We start from the raw sequence: 20,750 nt of genomic DNA on the forward strand, positions 1-20,750 counted from the left end.
CCAGCCTGAGTGGTAGAGCGAGACTCTGTCTCCAACAAAAAAAGAAAAAAAAAGATTTCTGTGAGCTTTAATTCGAAAAGGAAATGGGGTCCAGCAGAATCATGAGGGATCTCCTTATAATCCCAGGGAGGAGAGTGCCAGCCAACTGCCTCTGCAATGGTGTCCAGATAAAAGTAGTGAAGTTCTGATACATAAGAGAGGCAAAAAGCCTCCCTCCGTGACTCAGCTTTCCACTAGGGATCCAAGCAACCCAGAGTGAGGGAGAACACTTTGTTTCTGCCAAGTCCTGGAGTTAACCTAAGGAGAAGCTTGGAGGTGCTGAGAGAAAAAGACACCTGGAAAAGCTGCAGGTGTTTTCCCAGACCTGGGACCAAGAGCAGGACACCATTTTTAATCCAGTCACATACAGTCAATCATTCTTCAGCAACCTGGCAGTGTGGCCACACAGGAATTTTAGTCTCAGGCCAGAGGCTGGAGTGCCTTCTCTGGAGCAGGGTAGGAACTTCTACTGCCAGAATTGTGGAAAGCACCTCAGCAGTAGGTGCTAGAATTGTGCTCTTCCCCTATCACAGGTCAGGGGTAGCAGGAGAGCTGCTACAGATGCAGTTTCTCCTGCATGATAAGACTTGCAGCCAAGGCCAGCATGGTGACCTGGAACTGGTCGGTGTGTGTCATTGCTGGTTGCCCAAGCCTGCTCCCCTGAGATCATGGTGTAGCAAGGCCATCTCCACTCCATGGCTAGGCAGAACTCCAGGCATTTGGAGCATACACTCATTGGTTCTGCAGCCTGTGCCATCCCACTCTTCCTGTACAGAGATCCTGGTGCAGGGGGGTCCTTTCTGCTTCATACCCAGGCAGATCTCCAGGCATTCAGAGCACCTGCTCTCCTGAATCAGCAGCCTGAGTCACCTCATCCCTCCTGTGCAGAGGTCCTGCTGTGGGGTGGCAGGGAGGGCTCTCCACTCCATATCCAGGCACATCTCCAGGCATTTGGAGTACCCACTCACCTTAAATAGCAGCCTGAGCCATCCAACCCTTCCCGTGCAGAGATCCTGGTGAAGGGGGGCCCTTACTGCTTTATGCTTAGGCAGTAAGAGCACCCACTCACCTAGACCAGCAGCCTGAGCTGCCTGACACTTCCTGTGCAGAGATTGTGGTAAAGCAGCACCCTCTCTACTCCACACGCAGGCAGATCTCCAGGAATCTAGAGCACCCACACTCCTGGAATATGCAGAGAACTTGGGGCCAAGGACGTTTCCCAGCTCCACACTTAGGCATACCTCTGAGCACTTGCCAGATGCCCACTGGATTCTCCCTCAGAACTGTTGCTTGTGCCTGCCACACCGGGACCTGTGGTGGGCCTGCCTGGTCTGGCCCCACCCATTTTGCCCACTGTACCCCCCCAGTCTGGGACTGAGCAGGGAGGTTAGACCACTGTATGCTCCATAAACCAGCTGATCACCTAAGACAACAGAGAGCTTTTCCCAGAAAATGAGAATCAAGCATATGCCCACCCATGTTGGCCACAGCCAGCTCTTACATATAAGCTTCATCTACTGGCTTGTAGGTTAAACAGCACAACCCAACATAAAACCTGCCAACAGAAGTGCATAGGGCTATAGAAGCAAAGCCAAAAGACCCTACCCAACATTCTGTACAGTCACATCCTTTAAGGAGAGGGGGGAAAGGAAAGAAAAAAAACCAGTATTATATGGAAAGGAAGAAAAAGCAAAAATCTTATCTGCATAAAAATAATTATAAAAATTAAAAGTGCTAGCATCTCCAGATAAGAAAGAACCAGTACAAGAATTCTGGCATTATGAAAAATCTGAATGTAGTGACACCATCAAAAGATCACACTAGCTCTCCAGCAATGAGCCCTACCAAAATAGTGACCCAGAAATGACAGATAAATAATTCAAAGCATGGATTGCAAGGAAGCTCAATGAGATCCAAGATAAGGTGGAAGATCACAATGAAACTTATAAATTGATCCAAGAAATGAAGGAAGAGATAAACATCATAAAAAGAAACCAATCAGAGCTTCCAGAATTGAAAATCTCACATAAGGATTTTCAAAGTACAGTCAAAATCTTTATAAATAGACTGAACCAAACAGAAGAGATAACATCAAGATTTTGGTACCTGGGTGACAGGATCATTGGTACCCCAAACCTCAGCATCACAAAATATACCAAAGTAATAAACCTGAACATGTACACCTGGAATCTAAAAATAGAATTTAAAAAAGAAAAAGAATTTTAGAGCTTGTTAGACTGGTCTAACCCAGTCAGACAAAAGTGAAAAAAAAAGATTTTTAAATAATTAACAAAATGGGATTATATTTTGTTTGAGATTTAAAAAAATGGGATTATATAGAAATTATTGGCATTCCTGAAGGATAAGGAGAGAAAAAAAAGACCTGGAAAACATATTTAAGGGAATAATTCAAGAAAATTTTCCTAATCTTGCTAGAGAGGTAGACATCCAGATACAAGAAATCCAAGGAACAACTGTGAGATACTGTGCAAAACAAATATCACCAAGGCATATAGTCACCAGACTATACAAGCTTAGTGCTAAAGAAAAACTCTTGAAAGCAGCTAAAAGAAAAGATCAGCTCATGTGCAAAGGGAGTCCCATAAGGTTAACTGTGTACTTCCCAGCAGAAATATTACAACCCAGGAGAGATTGGGGGCCCATTTTCAGCATTCTTAAAGAAAAGAAATTCCAACCAAGAATTTCATATCCTGCAAAACTAAGCTTCATAAGCAAAGGAGAAATAAAAACTTTTCTAGACAAACAAGCACTAGAGAATTCCTTATCACTAGACCAGCCTAATGAGAGATTCTTAAGGGAGTTCTAAACACAGAAACAAAATAACAATACTGCTACCACAAAAGCACACTTAAGTACGTAACCCATAGTCCCCATAAAGCAACTATACAATAAAAGCTGCAAAGCAACCAGCTAACAACTTAATAAGATCAATATCTTACATATAAATACTAACCTTGAATGTAAATAATCTAAATGCCCCCACTTAAAAGGAACAGAGTGGCAAGTTGGACAAAAAAAAAAAAAAAGAAAGACCCATCTATCTGTTGTCTTCAAGAAACCCATCTCACGTGAAACAACATCCACAGATTCAAAGTAACAAGTTGGAGAAAGATCTATCACAAAATTGGAAAACAAAAAACAGAAGTCACTATTCTTATATCAATAAAACAGACTTTAATCCAACAACAGTAAAAAAGTGGGGGAAGGGATACACAATGATAAAGGGTTCAATTCAACAAGAACACCTAACCATCCTAAATATATACATACCCAAAACTGGAGCACTCAGATTTACAAAATAATACTTCTAGACCTGCAGATTTAGACAGCCACACAATAATACTGAGAAACTTCAACATCTCCCTGACAGCATTAGGCAGGTATTGAGGCAGAAAACTAACAAAGATATCTGGGACCTGAACTCAACACTTAACAAATTTAACCTAATAGACACCTGCAGAATACACTCCCATCAAACACAAAATAGACATTTTTCTCTTTTGCACAATGAACATACTTCATGATCAATAACATGTAATAATTTTTTTTTATTATTTCAATAGATTTAGGGGGAACAGGTGGTGTTTGGTTACATGAATAAGTTCTTTAATGGTGATTTATGAGATTTTGGTGCACTCATCACCTGAGCAGTGTACCCAATACCCAATGTGTAGTCTTTTGTCCCTCACCCCCTCCCACTTTCCCCGAAGTCCCTAAAGTCTGATGCATCATTCTTATGCCTTTTCATCCTCATAGCTTAGCTCCCACTTATGAGTGAAAACATACAACGTTTGGTTTTCCATTCCTGAGTGTGTGTGTGTGTATATATATATTCCATATGTGTATATATATATACTTATGTGTGTGTGTTTCTGTGTGTGTATGTATGTATGTGTGTGTGTATATATATATATATACATTTTCTTTATCCACTCATTGATTAATTGGCATTTGGGCTGGTTCTATCCTTTTGCAATTGCAAATTGTGCTGCTATAAACATGCATGTGCAATTACCTTTTTCATATAATGACTTTAGTTCTTTAAGGAATCTCTACACTGTTTTCCATAGTGGTTGTACTAGTGTGCATTCCCACCATCAGTGTAAAAGTGTTCCTTTTTCACCACATCCCTGTCAACATTTTTTTTTAATTGTTTGATTATGGCCATTTTTGCAGGAGTAAGGTATATCGCATTGAGGTTCTGATTTATGTGCAAAAAAAATTTAAAAATCATACTCTCAGACCACAGTGGAATAAAAACAGAAATCAACACCAAGAAGCTCTCTCAAAATCACAGAATTACATGAAATTAGACAACTTGCTCCTGAATGACTTTTTGGTAAACAGGAAAACTAAGGCAGAAATCAAAAAATTCTTTGAAATAAATGAAAACACACCACATTTCAAAATCTCTAGGATGCAGCAAGAGCAGTGGTAAGAAGAAAGTTGATTGCACTTAGCACCTACCTCAAAAAGTTAGAAAGATCTCAAATTAATGATCTAACATCACACCTAGAGGAACTGGAAAAACAAGAACAAATTAACACCAAAGCTAGTAGAAGAAATCAAATAACTAAAATCAGAGCAGAACATTTTGAGACCCAAAAATGTATACAAAAAAATTAATAAAAGCAAAACTTGGTTCTTTCAAAGGATAAACAAGATCAATAGTCTGCTAGCTAGATTAACAAAGAAAAAAAGAGAGAACATCCAAATAAGCATAATCAATAACAAGAAAGATGACATTATGACCAATTCCACAGAAATATGAAAGATCCTCAGACACTATTATGAACACCTTCATGCAAACAAACTAGGAAATCTAGAGGAAATGAATAAATTCCTGGAAACACAACCTCCCAAGATTGAATCAGGAAGAAATTGAATCCCTGAACACACCAATAATGAGCTTTAAATGAGCTAGTCCCAATCCTTCTGAATCTATTCCAACAAATTGAGCAAGAGGGACTCCTCCCAAACTCAACCTATGAGGCTAACATCATTCTGATACCAAAACCTGGCAGAGACACAACAAAAAGAAAAATTTTAGGCCACTATCCTTCATGAATATAGATGCAAAAGTCCTTAACAAAATACTAGCAAACCGAAGAGCTAATCCACCATAATCAAGTACGCTTTATTCCTGGGATGCAAGGTGGGCTCAACATACACAAATTAATAAATATGATTAGGCACATAAGCGGAACTAAAAAACACACACACACACACAGGATTATCTCAATAGATGCAGAAAAGATTTTCACTGAAATTCAACATCTCTTCATGTTAAAAATCCTCAACAACATACCAGGAAAGCCAAGACAATCCAAACAGACCCTTTGAAGGAAGAAGATTGTTCCTGCAGACCCCAGGAGATAGCCCAAAAACCATGCTGCTATCCATGGCTGAGAGACCTGAAGACAGTTCACATCACAGGACTCTGTGCAGACACCCTCTGGTACCAGCCCAGAGCTGAGTATCTCTTCTGGGTGGGTAGATCCAGAAAAGGAATAACAATCACTAGAGTTCAGCTCTCAGGAAGCCACATCCCTAGGAAAAGGGGGAGAGCACTACATCAAGGGAGCACCCCATGGGACAGAAGAATCTGAACACCAGCAACACCAGCCCTTGAGCCCCAGAGCTTCCCTTTGACGTAGTCTACCTAAATGAGAAGGAACAGAAAAATGATTCTGGTAATATGACAAAACAAGGTTCTTTAATGCCCCCAAAAGATCACACTAGCTCACCAGCAATGGATCCAAACCAAGAAGAAATCCCTGAATTGCCAGAAAAAGTATTCAGAAGGTTGATTATTAAGCTAATCAAGGCGGCACCAGAGGAAGGTTAAGTCCAACTTAATGAAATAAAAAAGATACAAGATATGAAGGGAAAAATCTTCAGTGAAATAGATAACATAAATAAAAAATAATCACAACTTCTGGAAATAAAAGACATACTTACAGAAATGCAAAATGCACTGGAAAGTCTTGGCAATAGAATTGTACAAGGAGAAGAAAGATCTTCAGAGCTCAAAGACAAGACTTTTTTAATTAACCCAATCCAACAAAGACAAATAAAAAAGAATTAAAAAAAAGAATGAAGCCTCCAAGAAGTTTGGGATTATGTTAAACAACCAAACCTAAGAATAATTGGTGTTACTGAGGAAGAAGAGAAATCTAAAAGTTTGGAAAATATATTTGAGGGAATAATGGAAGAAAACTTCCGTTGCCTTGCTACAGATCTAGACATCCAAATACAAGAAGCTCAAAGAACACCCAGAAAATTTATTGCAAAAAGATAATCACCTAGGCACATAGTCATCAGGTTATCTAAAGTCATGATGAAGGAGAGACTCTTAAGAGCTGTGAGGCAAAAGCACCTGGTAAACAATAAAGGAAAACCTATCAGATTAACAGCAGATTTCTCAGCAGAGACCCTACAAGCTAGAAGGGATTGGGACCATATCTTCAGCCTCCTTATACAAAGCAATTATCAGCCAAGAATTTTGTATCCAGCCAAACTAAGCTTCATAAATTTGTTTGTCTTTTTTAGACAAACAAATGCTGAGAGAATTTGCCACTACCAAGCCACCACTACAAGAACTGCTAAAAGGAGCTCTAAATCTTGAAATGAATCCTTGAAATACACCAAAATAGAACCTCCTTAAAGCACGAATCTCCCAAGATCTTTAAAACTAAAACACAATAAGTAAATAAATAAATAGTATTCAGGCAACAAATAGCATGATGAAGAGACTAGTGCCTCACATCTCAATACTAACACTGAATGTAAATGGCCTAAATGCTCCACTTAAAAAATACAGAATGGGCTGGGTGTGGTGGCTCACACCTGTAATCCCAGCACTTTGGGAGGCCAAGGCAGGTGGATCACGAGGTCAAGAGATCGAGACAATCCTGGCCACCAGTGCAAAACCCCGTCTCTACTAAAAATACAAAAATTAGCTGGACGTGGTGGCACATGCCTGAAATCCCAGCTACTCAGGAGGCTGAGGCAGGACTCACTTGAACCCGGGAGGCAGAGGTTGCACTGAGCCAAGATCACGCCACTGCACTCCAGCCTGGCAAAAGAGCGAGACTCTGTTGGGGAAGAAAAAAAAACAGAATGGCAGGATAGATAAGAATTCACCAACCAAGTATCTGCTGCCTTCAAGAGACTCATCTTACACATAAGAACTCACATAAACTTAAAGTAAAGGGATGGAAAAGAAATTCCATGCAAATGGATGCCAAAAGCAAGCAGAAGGAGCTATGCTTATATTTGACTAAAGGAACTTTAAAGCAACAGCAGTTAAAAAAAGACAAAGAGGGACATTATATAATGATAAAAGGACTTGTCCAACAGGAAAATATCACAATCCTAAATATATATGCACCTAGTACTGGAACTTCCAAATTTATAAAACAATTACGACTAGACCTAAAAAATGAGATAGACAGCAACACAATAATAGTGGGGAATTTCAATACCCCACTGACAGCACTAGATAGGTCATCAAGACAGAAAGTCAAAAAAGAAACAATGGATTTAAACCATCCCCTCAAACAAATGGACTTAGATATTTACAGAACATTCTATCCAACAACTGCAGAATATACATTCTATTCATCAGTATATGGAACTTTCCCCAAGAAAGACCATATGATAGGCCACAAAACAAGTCTTAATAAATTTAAGAGAATTGAAATTATATCAAGTACTCTCTGAGACCACAGTGGAATAAAATTGGAAATCAATTTCAAAAGGAACCTTCAAAATCATGCAAATACATGGAAATTAAATAACCTGCTCCTAAATGATCATTGGGTCAACAACGAAATCAAGATGGAAATTTAAAAACTCTTTGAACTGAATGATAATAGTGAAACAACCTATTCAAACCTCTGGGACACAGCATAGGTGGTGCCAAGAGGAAAGTTCATAGCCTTAAATGCACACATCAAAAAGTCTGAAAGAGCATGAATAGACAATCTAAGGTCATGCCTCAAGGAACTAGAGAAAAGAACAAACCAAACCCAAACCAAGCAGAAGAAAAGACATAACAAAGATCAGAGCAGAGCTAAATGAAATTGAAACAAAAAAAAATTAAAAGATAAATAAATCAAAAAGCTGGTTATTTGAAAAGATAAATAAAATTGATAGACAATTAGTGAGATTAACCAAAAAAAGAAGAGAGAAGATCCAAATAAGCTTAATTGGGGGAAAAATGGGAGATATTACACCCAATACCACAGAAACACAAAAGATTATCCAAGGCTACTATGAACACCTTTACACACTAGAAAACCTAGAGGAGATGGCTTAATTCCTAGAAATATACATCCCTCCTAGATTAAACCAGGAAGAATGAGAAACTCTGAACAGGGCAATAACAAGAAATGAAATTGAAATGAGTCCAGGACCAGATGTATTCACAGCTGAATTCTATCAGACAGACACTCAAAGGAGGATTGGTACCAACCATTGGCACTATTCCATGAGAGAGAGAAAGAAGGAATCCTCCCTAAATCATTCTATGAAGCTGGTATCACCCTAATACCAGAACCAATGGAGGTCATAACAAAAAAAGAAAACTACAGACCAATATCCTTGAGGAATGCCTAACAAAATACTAGCTAACTGAATCCAATAGTATATCAAAAAGATAATCCACTGTGATCAAGTGGGTTTCATATCAGGGATATAGGAATGAGTTAATATATCCAAGTCAATAAATATGATACACCACATAAACAGAATTAAAATCAAAAACCACATAATCATCTCAGTAGGTGCAGAAAAAAGATTTGACAAAATCTAGTATCACTTTATGATTAAAACCCTCAGCAAAATTGGTATAGAAGGGACATACCTTAAGGTAATAAAAGCTATCTATGACAAACCCTCAGCCAACATAATATTGAACAGGGAAAAGTAGAAAGTATTCTCCCTGAGAACTGGAACAAGACAAGGATGCCCACTCTCACCACTTATATTCAATATAGTACTGGAATTCCTAGCCCGAGCAATCAGACAAGAGAAAGAAATATAAGGCATCCAAATCAGTAAAGAGGAAGTCAAACTGTTGCTGTTTGCTGATAATATGATTGTATACCTAGAAAGCCCTAAAGACTTATTCAAAAAGTTCCTAGAACTGATAAAAGAATTTAGTAAAGTTTCAGGATACAAAATTAATGTACACAAATGAGTAGTTCTGCTATACAGCAACAGCAACCAACAGGAGAATCAAATCAGGAACTCAACCCCTTCTACAATAGCTGCAAATAAATAAAATACTTAGGAATATACCTAACCAAGGAGGTGAAAGACCTCTACAAGAAAAACTACAAAACACTGCTGAAAGAAATCATATATGACACAAACAAATGGAAACACATCCCATGCTCATGGATGGGTAGAACCAATACTGTGAAAATGACAATACTGCCAAAAGAAATCTATAAACTCAATGCAATTCCCATCAAAATACCATCACCATTCTTCACAGAATTAGAAAAAAACAATTCTAAAATCCATATGGACCAAAAAAGAGCCCACATGGCCAAAGCAAGACTAAGCAAAATGAACGAATCTGGAGGCATCGCATTACCTGACTTCAAACTATACTATAAGGCCATAATCACCAAAACAGCATGATACTGATATAAAAATAGGCAGATAGACCAATGGAACAGAATAGAGAACCCAGAAATAAACCCAAATACTTACAGCCAACTGATCTTTGACAAAGCAAACAAAAACATAAAGTGGGAAAGGACACCCTATTCAACAAATGGTCCTGGGATAACTGGCAAGCCACATGTAGAAAAATGAAACTGGAACCTCATCTCTCATTTTATATAAAAATCAACTCAAAATGAATCAAAGACTTTAATACCTGAAACCCTAAAAATTTGAGAAGATAACACCAGAAAAGCCCTTCTAGACCTTGGCTTAGGCAAAGAACAAAAATCCAAAAATAAATGCAACAAAACAAAGAAAAACAGATGTGACTTCATTAAACTAAAAGGCTTCTGCACAGCAAAACAAATGGTCAGAAGAGCAAACAGACAACCCACAGAGTGGGGGGAAATCTTCACAATCTACACATCTGACAAACAACTAATATCCAAAATCTACAAGAAACTCAAATAAATTAGCAAGAAAAAATCCTATCAAAAAGTGTGCTAAGGACATGAATAGACAATTCTCAAAAGAAGATATGCAAATGGCCAAAAAACATATGAAAAAATGCTTAACATCACTAATGATCAGGGAAATGCAAACCAAAACCACAATGCAATACCACCTTACTCCCACAAGAATGGCATTGAATGAATGAATAATCAAAAAAATCAAAAAATATTAGATGTTGGTGGGGATGCAGTGAAAAAAAGAACACTTTTACATGGCTGGTGGGAATGTACATTAGTCCAACCACTATGGAAAACAGTGTGAAGTTTCCTTAAAGAACTAAAAGTAGATCTACCATTTGATCCAGCAATCCCACTCTTGGGTGGGAAAAGAAGTCATTATATGAAAAAGATATTTGCACATGCATGTTATAGTAGCACAATTCACAATTGCAAAAATATGGAACCAGCCCAAATGCCCATCAATCAATGAGTAGATAAAGAAATTGTGGTAAATATATACCACGGAATACTATTCAGCCATAAAAAGGATCAAAATTATAGCATTTGCAGCAACCTAGATGGAATTTGAGACCATTATTCTAAGTGAAGTAACTCAGGAATGGAAAACTAAACAGCATATGTTTTCACTCATAAGTGGGTACTAAGCTATGAGGATGCGAAGGCATAAGAATGATACAATGGACTTTGGAAACTCAGGGGAATGGGTAGGGGGGAGGGATAAAGGACTACATTGGGTACAATGTATGCTGCTCAGGTGATGGGTGCACGAAAATCTCAGAGATCACCATTAAAGAACTTATCCATGTAACCAATACCACCTGTTCCCCAAAAACCTATGGAAATAAAAAATAAAAATAGAAATATAAAAATAAACAAAAATAAAAATCATCCACAAACTGGGCATTGAAGGAACATACCTCAAAATAATAAGAGCCATCTATGACAAACTCACAGCCAACATCATCATGAATAGGCAAAAGCTGAAAGCATTCTCCTTGTGAATTGGAACAAGGCAAGGATGCCCATTCTTATCACTCCTATTCAACATAGTACTGGAAATCTTAGCCAGAGCAATCAGGCAAGAGAAAGAAATAAAAGGCATCCAATAGGAAGAGAGAAAGTCAAACTATCTCTATTTACAGATTATGTGATGATTCTATACCTAGAAAACCCCATAGTTTCTGCCCCAAAGCTCCTAGATTTGATAAACAACATCAGCAAAGTTTCAGCATACAAAAATCAATGTACAAAAGTCAGTAGCATTTCCACACACCAACAACATCCAAGCTGAGAGCCAAGTCACAAGCACAATCCCATTCACAAGAGCCACACACAAAAATAAAATACCTAGGAATACAGCTAACCAGGAAGGTAAAAGATCTGTACAATGAGAATTACAAAACATTGCTGAAAGAATCCAGAGATGATACAAGCAAAAGGAAAAACAGTCCATGCTCATGGATAGGAAGAATCAATATTGTTAAAACGGCCATACTAGCCAAAGCAATTTACAGATTCAATGCTATTCCTATCAAACTACAAATGACATTCCATAGAATTAGGAAAAACCACCATAGAATTAGGAAAAACTACTCTAAAATTCATATGAAACCAAAAAAGAGCCTGAATAGCCAAAGCAATCCTAAGCAAAAAGAACAAATCTGGACGCATAACTTTACCTGACTTCAAACTACACTACAAGGATACATTAGCCAAAATAGCATGGTACTGGTACAGAAACAGACACATAGCCCCATGGAATGGAATAGACAGCCCAGAAATAATGCTGCATGCCTGCAACAATCTGATCTTCAACAAAGTCAGCAAAGATAAGCAATGGAGAAAGGACTCCCTATTCAATAGCTGGTTCTAGGACAACTGGCTAGCCATATGCAGAAGATTGAAACTGGACCCCTTCCTTATACCATAAACAAAAATAAACTCAAGATGGATTAAAGACTTAAATTTAAAACCAAAAACTATAAAAACCCTGGAAGATAACTTAGGAAATACCATTCTAGACATAGGCCCTTTCAAAGATTTCATGACAAAGATGCCAAAAGAATTGCAAGAAAAACAAAAAATTGACAAATTTGGCCTAATTAAAGAGCTTCTGCACAGCAAAAGAAACTACCAACAGAGTAAACAGGTAACCTACAGAATGGGAGAAAATATTTGCAAACTATGCATCTTACAAAGGTCTAATATCCAGAATCTATAAATAAGAAGCAAAAATCTAACAAAAAAATTAAAAAGTGAGCAAAGGAAATGAACAGACACTTTTCAAAAGACGATATACACGTGGCCAATAAGCATGTGAAAAAAAAAAGTGCAGCACCACTAATCATCAGAAAAATGTAAATCAAGACCACAAAGGGACCCAGGCATGATGGCTCATGCCAGTAATCCCAGCATTTTGGGAGGCCAAGGCAAGCAGATCACATGAGGTCAGGAGTCAAAGACCAGTCTGGCATTTCACATGGTGAAACCCCATCTCTACTAAAAATACAAAAACTAGCCAGGCGTGGTGACACTCACCTGTAATCCCAGCTACTTGGGAGGCTGAGGCAGGAGAATCACTTCAACCCAGGAGGCAGTAGTTGCAGTGAGCCAAGATCATGCCATTGTACCCCAGCCTGGGCAACAACAGTGAAACTCTGTCTCAGGAAAAAAAAAAGAAACAAAAAAAAATGGGATATCATCTCATACCAGTCAAAATGGCTATTATTAAAAAGTCAAAAAATAACACATGCTGGCAAGGTTGTAAAGAAAAGGGACGGCTTATACACTGCTGGTGGGAATGTAAATTAGTTTAGCCACTGAGGAAAACAGTGTGATGATTTCTCAAAAAACTTAAAACCAGCCGGGTGTGGTGGCTCACTCCTGTAATCCCAGCACTTTGGGAGGCCGAGGCGGGTGGATCACGAGGTCAGGAGATCGAGATCATCCTGGCTAACACGGTGAAACCCCGTCTCCACTAAAAATTCAAAAAATTAGCGGGGCGTGGTGGCGGGCACCTGTAGTCCCAGCTACTCGGGAGGCTGAGGCAGGAGAATGGTGTGAACCTGGGAGGCAGAGCTTGCAGTGAGCCGAGATTGTGCCACTGCACTCCAGCCTGGGGACAGACGGAGACTCCATCTAAAAAAAAAAAAGAACCTAAAACCATTCAACCCAACCATCTCATTATTGGCTATATACCCAAAGGAATGTAAGTCATTCTACCATAAAGACACATGCAACCATATGTTGGGAAAAAGCTGAGTGTTGGGAGGGAAACCAAGGCAGGGCTTGCATAATATCCTCTGGAATGTGTCTAGACTTGCTGGCTCCTTGCTTGTAGCCCTCATAGGCTCCTATTCCCATTATCTCAAGTAGCAGAACATGAGGGAAACCAAGGCAGGGCTTGCATAATATCCTCTGGAATGTGTCTAGACTTGCTGGCTCCTTGCTTCTAGCCCTCCTAGGCTCCTATTCCCATTATCTCAAGTAGCAGAACATGAGGGAAACCAAGGCAGGGCTTGCATAATATCCTCTGGAATGTGTCTAGACTTGCTGGCTCCTTGCTTCTAGCCCTCCTAGGCTCCTATTCCCATTATCTCAAGTAGCAGAACATGAGGGAAACCAAGGCAGGGCTTGCATAATATCCTCTGGAATGTGTCTAGACTTGCTGGCTCCTTGCTTCTAGCCCTCCTAGGCTCCTATTCCCATTATCTCAAGTAGCAGAACATGTTCCTTATAAATGCTAAACCATCATTGCTGTAGATCATGCGCCTGCCCTTTTGACCTCCACATTCTCACCACCTGTTTCTCTGTTGGATTACCAATAAATAACGTGTGCTCCCAGCGCTGGGGTCCTTCGCAGCCTCCGTACACTAGCGATGGCCACCTGGTGTTTCACCTTTCTCTCAAACTGTCTTTTTTCTCAATCCTTTGACTCCGCTGGACTTTGTCACCCCCACAACCTGGTGTTGGGTCTGATCACCCCAACATTCCTGGCTGCCCAACGTGGGGTGACAAAGACCCTGGTAAAGGAACGCTAGAGCATGTGAAAGTGGAGAATGCATCATCAAAGGACACCCAAGGACTTCTTAAAGAAGCTCAGTGGGAAAGCTAAGCACTCGGGAGAACCAGGGTAACAGTGGGACAAAGTGAAAGCAGACATTCTGCTTATTTAAATTTCTTAAGGCACTTATTACGAAGAAGGGGAGTGAAAGTACTCAGAATTTATCATCACTCACTCTTAAGTGCAGTAAAGCAGTTTTGTGCATGGTTCCCAGAACAAGGGACTATGGAGTTGGATAAATGGGAGAGAATTGATGGATATTTTTTAAAAGCATATAAAGATGGAGCAAAAATTCCAGTTTTGGTTTGGTCAATGTGGGCATTAATAAAAGCAGCTCTTGAGCCATTTCAAACAGATGATGAGGCAGATTCAGATAAGGAAGAAGAGGACCAGTGTAAAAAACTTCAGATTCTGAATGTGAGGAACAGGAAACAGGAAATTAAAAGAAAAGGAAACTGAAAAAGTATGTTTTACTAGCCTGTCAGCTCCACCTGCTGAATTAAGTGAAAGGCCACCTCCTCTTTCTCCCCTTAATAGGCAAGAAAATGAATTAGCTACAAAACTTACTGCTCCTGTAGTTGCAACATTAAAACCTGGTGGTGTTATACAAAATTCTATTCAGAAGGCTAGAGCTGAAGGAGACCTTGAAGCATGGCAATTTCCCATAACTATAATCCAGCAGAGAGGACAGCAAACATCCTTCCACTGTGTTTCCAAAATCCATCTACAAAGGAGATACACAAGTAAAGAAAAAAGTGTACCCTATTCCTTTAAAAGCCAGGGTAAATTTAAAACCTATAATTGATCACTGAAGGTCTTCTCTGTGACACTATAACACTCCACTACTACCTTGTTGTCAGTGTAAACAAGGGCATAGCCTGAAAGCAGTGAGATCACTGACAACCAATAGCCTTCCTATCAAAAATCCTTAACCCAGTAACCCGTGGATGGCCCAAATGCATTCAATCTGTAGCGGCAACTACTTTGCTAACAGAAGAAAGTAGAAAAATAACCTTTAGAAGAAACCTCATTGTGAGCACACACCACCAGTTCAGAGCTATCCTAAGTTAAAAAAGCAAAAAGGTAGCTTACAAACTCAATCTTAAAGTATGGGGCTATTCTGTTAAAAAAAAAAAAAAAGTGATTTAACATTAACCACTGAAAATTCCCTTAACCTAGCAGGTTTCCTAATGAGGGATTTAAAACTTAATTACCATACAAAGGTCCAACCAGACCTAGGAGGAACTCCCTTCAGGACAGGATGATAGATTGTTCCTCCCAGGTGATTGAGGGGAAAACACACACACACACACACACAATGGGTATTCAGTAATTGATAGGGAGACTTGTAGAAGCAGAGTTAGAAAAGTTGCTTAATAATTGGTCTGCTCAAATGTGCGAGCTGTTTGCACTCAGCCAAGCCTTGAAGTACTCACAGAATCAAACTCTATCTCAATCCTGACTCAAAAGGTTACCTACATCCTCTCTGAAATGAATTTGCATAAGAACTATATATGGGAATGCATCTTGATGGGGCAGTTGGGTTGTTATGAAATAGGAACCCAGCCCAGCTCCAGAACTCACCTCTGAGCACAAAGTCATGTTGGGCATGCTGGTAAAGGACCACCAGAATCCAGCAGCCTGGGACCCTTTCTTTGCAGTCAAGAAAGGTGGGAAAACAGATGCAGGACTGCTACATCGGTGAGCATAACTAATCCAATAAGCTGAGGTCCTGGAAAATAATAAGCATTAGGACCATAGAGGACACTGTAGGACTAATGCTCATTGGAAAATGACTAGGGGTGCTGGCATCCCTGTGTTCTTTTTTTCAGATGGGAAACATTCCCTGCAAGGCAAAAATGCCCCTAAGATGTATTCTGGAGAATTTGGCCCAGTCAGAGTGTATGTACCTTTTTCCCTCTCAGACTTGAAACAAATTAAAATAGACCTAGGTAAATTCTCAGATAACCCTGATGGCTATATTGATGTTTTACAAGAGTTAGGACAATTCTTTGATCTGACATGGAAAGATCCAAATAGAAACAAGGCGCCGCCTTGTCCATGCCCCTTATGTCAAGTGAATCACTGGAAGGCCCCCTGCCCCAGGGGATGAAGGTCCTCTGAATCAGAAGCCCCTAACCAGATGATCCAGCAGCAGGACTGAGGGTGCCCGGGGCAAGCGCCAGCCCATGCCATCACCCTCCCCAGGTATGCTTGACCATTGAAGGCCAGGAGGTTAACTGTCTCCTGGACACTGGTGCAGCCTTCTCAGTCTTACTCTCCTGTCCCGGACAACTGTCCTCCAGATTTGTCACTATCCGAGGGGTCCTAGGACAGGCAGTCACTAGATACTTCTCCCAGCCACTACGCTGTGACTGGGGAACTTTACTCTTTTCACATGCTTTTCTAATTATGCCTGAAAGCCCCACTCCTTTGTTAGGGAGAGACATCCTAGCAAAAGCACGGGCCATTATACACAGAATTAGGAGAGGGGAAAAAGGATAAACATATATACAGACTCTAAGTATGCTTACCTAGTCCTCCATGCCCATGCAGCAATATGGAGAGAAAGGGAATTCCTAACTTCCGAGGGAACACCTATCAAACATCAGGAAGCCATTAGGCCCCAAAATTCTCCTTACCTCTGAATCTACGTCCTCTGATCCCTGCCTAAAGATAATTTTGTGGGGAAGAGGATTTGCTTGTGTCTCTCCAGGTGACAATCAGGTGCCTGTGTGGGTGCCTACCAAACATCTGAAGATCTATCATGAGGCACAGCATCTAGTGGACCCACCTGTACAGTGTGAATAGAAGGTTTGAAAAGCCTCAATTTGCTTTCTCTGTGCCTTCTGTTAGAAGGGGCCTGTTTCTCATTATCAGTGGCCTCCTGGCTATAGCCACAAATGTTTTTGCTTCTGTTTCAGTAGATTTACTAACATGGGGGTGAGGGTAGGCTCGTGTTTTGCAGGAGATGAACTAACCGTGTGGATGCCCTCAAGATGTGTACAACCATGGAACAGGAGACTGGAGGGACCCATGGATCCCAACCATGGACTGGGTTCCTCTTGTATGAGCCATGATCCAGTTGAATCTGAATGCGAAGATGGAACGAAGACCAACCAGAGTCATCATGCTTAATGGACCAATGCTTTCTGACTCAGCTCCTCTCTACCCTGAATACAAGAGAGGTTAATAGGCAGGAGTATCATCGCCCCTATTCAGCATGAAGAAGTTACAGAAGACGGACCTTCACTCTTCTGCAACCCCTAGGATTAAGGGTTCTCTTATAAAAGGGAAAGGGGAGATATGTGGGAAGGATTCAAACCAGAGAGACTCCAATTTGAATAAGGGCTAAGAAAAGTGAAGCTGGATCACCAGCCAGCAATTAAGGGCTGCACAGCCTGCAATCGCCTTGCTCAATTAAAAGAGGTCATGTCTCATGCTAGTAATAATGGTACCTTCTCTTTTACAAAAAAGAGAAGGGGGGCATATTGGGAAAAAGCTGAGTGTTGGGAGGGAAACCAAGGCAGGGCTTGCATAATATCCTCTGGAATGTGTCTAGACTTGCTGGCTCCTTGCTTCTAGCCCTCCTAGGCTCCTATTCCCATTATCTCAAGTAGCAGGACATGTTCCTTATAAATGCTAAACCATCACAGCTGTAGATCATGTGCCTGCGCTTTTGACTTCACCATTCTCACCACCTGTTTCTCTGTTGGATGACCAATAAATAGCATGGGCTCCCAGAGCTCAGGCCCCTTGCAGCCTCCGTACACTAGCGATGGCCCCCTGGTGTCCCACCTTTCTCTTTCAAACTGTCGTTTTCTCAATCCTTTGACTCCACCGGACTTTGTCACCCCCACAACCTGGTATTGGGTCTGATCACCCCAACAACCGTGTGTTCATTGCAGCACTATTCACAATAGTAAAGACATGGAATCAACCTAAATGCCCATCAACAGTAGACTAGATAAAATGTGCTACATATACACCAAGGAATACTACAGGGCCATACAAAAAAAAAGAATGAGATCATGTCCTTTTGCGGGCCAGGTACAGTGGCTCACACCTGTAATCCCAGCACTTTGGGAGGCCAAGGCAGGCGGATCACAAGGTCAGGAGATCGAGACCATCCTGCCCAACATGGTGAAACCCTGTCTCTCCTAAAAATACAAAAAAAAATAGCTGGGCTTGGTGGTGGGCACCTGTAGTCCCAGCTACTCAGGAGGCTGAGGCAGGAGAATGGCCGTGAACCTGGGAGGCGGAGCTTGCAGTGAGCTGAGATCGCACCACTGCACTCCAGCCCAGGCGACAGAGCGAGACTCTGTCTCAAAAAAAAAAAAAAAAAAAAAGAAGATCATGTCCTTTGCAGCAACATGGTTGGAGCTGGAGGCCATTATCCTAAGCCAACTGATGCAGGAACAGAAAACCAAATAACACATGTTCTCACTTGTAAGTAGAAGCTAAACATTGAGTACTCATGTACACAAAGAAGTACAACAGACACCAGGGCCTATTTGAGGGTGTAGTGTGGAGGAGGGTGAGGACTGAAAAATTACCTATCGAGTTCTAGGTTTATTACTTGGCTGACAAAATAATTTGTACACCAAACTCCCATGACACATAACTTACCTACGTAACAAACTTCCACATGTAGCCTGAATCTAAAAAAAAAAGAAAATGTGGCATATATACATAATGAAATACTATCCAGCCATAAAAAAGAGCCAAATCCTGTAATGTGCAGCAACATAGATGAAACTGGATGACACTATGTTATGTAAAATAAGCCAGGCACAGAAAGTTAAACACTGCATGCTCTCACTGATGCAAAAACTGAAAAAAAGTATCATAGAAATAAAAAGTAGAATAGAAGATACTAGAGGCTGGGAAGGGTAGGGAGAATGGGGGATAGGGAAATATTTGTTAAAGGATACAAAATTACAGCTAGATAGAATAAGTTATCGTGTTCTGTAGCACTGTAGGATGCCTATAGTTAACAATAACATATAATTTCAAGTAGCTAAAAGGAGGATATTGAATGTTTTTCAATCCTCACCTTACTCCGACCCTCCACCCGCAAGTAGGCCCTGGTGTTTGTTGTTCCCTTCTTTGTGTCCATGTGTACTCAATGTTTAACTCCCACTTACAAAGAAATAATATATGAATACAAAGAAATGGTATATATTTGAGATAATAGATATGCTAATTACCCTGATCTGATCACTATACATTGTATATATTGAAACACCAATATAAACACCAAGACGGGCGGATCACGAGGTCAGGAGATCGAGACCATCCTGGCCAACATGGTGAAACCTCATCTCTACTAAAAAATACAAAAATTAGCTGGGCGTGGTGGTGCGCGCTTGTAGTCCCAGCTACTCGGGAGGCTGAGGCAGGGGAATCACCTGAACCCAGGAGGTGGAAGTTGCAGTGAGCCAAGATAGCACCACTGCACTCCAGCCTGGTGACAGAGTGAGACTCCATCTCAAAACAAACAAAAAAGGAAACGAAAAAAGAAACACCACTATGTATCACATAAATATGTACAATTATGTGTCATTTTAAAAAATAAAAATATATTTGCTGAAGAGAAATACTAGGAGATCAAATTCAACAGCACATTAAAAAGATCATTCACCATGGTCAAGTTGTATTTATCCCAAGGATACAAGGATGGTTCAACATATGTAAATTCATAAATGTGATATGCCATATTAACAAAATAAAGGACAAAAACCACATGATCTTCTCAATAAATGCAGAAAAAGCGTTTGACAAAATTCAATATTCATTCATGTTTTTTAAAACTCTCAAAGAAATAGATATACAAGGAATATACCTCAACACAATAAAGGTTATACACAAGTCCACAGTTAACATCAGCCTCAATGGTGAGAAGTTGAAAGTTTCCCTCTAAAATCAGGAATAAGCCAAGGATGCCCACTCTTACCATTTCTATTCAACATAGTACTGGAAGTCCTAAATGGAGCAATTAGACAATAAAAAGAAATAAAAGGCATCCATATAAGAAAAAAAGAAGTAAAATTATCTCTGCTGATGACTTGACCTTATGTAAAGCAAACTGAAATACTCCACCAAAAATCCATTAGAACTAATAAACAAATTCAGTAAACCTACACATTGTAAAAATCAGTAGTGTTTCTGTACTAACAATAAACTGTCTGAAAAAGGAATTAATAAAACAATCCCATTTGCAATAGCACCCCAAAAAATACTTAGGAGTAAATCTAACTGAGGTGAAACAACTGTACACTAAAAACCATAAAACATTTATGAAATAAATTGAAGAACACACAAATAAATGAAAAAATATGGCATGTTCATGGATTTGGAAGAATTAATGTTGTTTAAATGCCCGTACTACCCAAAGTGACCTACAGATTCAATGCAATTCCTTTCAAAATTCCAGTGTCATTTTTCACAAGAAATAGAAAAAATAATCCTAA

The sequence above is a fragment of the Pongo abelii genome, chromosome 9 (assembly GCF_028885655.2).
Source record: "Pongo abelii isolate AG06213 chromosome 9, NHGRI_mPonAbe1-v2.0_pri, whole genome shotgun sequence".
Lineage (NCBI taxonomy): Eukaryota > Metazoa > Chordata > Mammalia > Primates > Hominidae > Pongo > Pongo abelii.